The following is a 1,454-nucleotide window of genomic DNA, read 5'->3' as shown; positions in this document are numbered from 1 at the left end:
GTGTAATGTCAGTCCGAGCTGCTTCATCCAACAATACCGCTGAATCAAGAATCAACTAGTGACGGCAAGCAATATGTATATACCCATGCCCACAACTCCTTTGTGTTCTACTCGTGCATATAACATATACGCATAGACCTGGCTCTGATACCACTATTGGGGAACACATTAATTTCAAAAAATCCTACGCACACGCAAGATCCATCTAGGTGATGCACAGCAACAAGAGGGGAGAGTGTTGTCCACGTACCCTCGTAGACCATAAGCGGAAGCGTTATGACAACGTGGTTGATGTAGTCGTACGTCTTCATGATCCGACCGATCCTAGCACCGAAGGTACGGCACCTCCACGATCTGCACATGTTTAGCTCGGTGACGTCCCACGAACTCTAGATCCAGTTGAGGTCGAGGGAGAGTTTCGTCAGCATGATGGCGTGATGACGGTGATGATGAAGTTACCGACACAGGGCTTCGCCTAAGCACTACAACGATATGACCGAGGTGGAAATCCGTGGACTGGGGGCACCGCACACGGCTAAACAATCAACTTGTGTGTCTATGGGGTGCCCCCCTTCCCCGTATATAAAGGAGTGGAGGAGGGGGTGTCGGTGTCAAAACTGACGGATCTCGGGTAGGGGGTCCCGAACTGTGCATCTGAGGTTGATGTTAACAGGGGACAGGGAACACAATGTTTACCCAGGTTTGGGCCCTCTCGATGGAGGTAAAACCCTACGTCCTGCTAGATTAATATTGATGAGTATGGGGGTTACAAGAGTTGATCTACCACGAGATCGTAATGGCTAAAACCCTAGAAGTCTAGCCTATCTAATTATGATTGTCCCTACGGACTGAACCCTCCAGTTTATATAGACACTGGAGGGGACTAGGGTTATACAAAGACGGTTACATAGAAAGGAAATAGTATATCCGGCCGCCTGACTTGCCATCCATGCAAAGAAGAGTTCTATCTAGACACGGAAAAAGTCTTCCATCTTGTATCTTCATGGCCCAATAATCCGGCCCATGTCCAACAGGCCAGACGCCCGAGGACCCCTTAGTCCAGGACTCCCTCAGTAGCCCCCGAACCAGACTTCAATGACGAGGTGTCCGGCGCGCAGATTGCCTTCAGCATTGCAAGGAGGGTTCCCCCTCCAATTACTTCAAAGTTCCTGACTTAAAGAGCGGTATTCGGCTTTTCCATTTAATGTCGCGCCGATTGGCTTCCACGCCTTCCCGACTTCAGTTTCCACGTAGTGAGAGAATACGAGAGGTCAGGGTATTTTTGCACATACCACCCTGACCATACAAGGGAGGTGCCTATTTGAAGAGAATATATCTCAGATCCATTCCACACCCTGCGAAACAAATCCTCAGAGCTCGCTAAGAGGAACCACTCCAACATGGCTAGCACTCCCAGCTCTTCCTCTCATCCCCACGGCTCCGAAAAAGGTGAT

The sequence above is a fragment of the Triticum urartu genome, chromosome 4, assembly GCF_003073215.2.
Source record: "Triticum urartu cultivar G1812 chromosome 4, Tu2.1, whole genome shotgun sequence".
NCBI lineage: Eukaryota > Viridiplantae > Streptophyta > Magnoliopsida > Poales > Poaceae > Triticum > Triticum urartu.
This window is presented reverse-complemented; position numbering follows the sequence as displayed.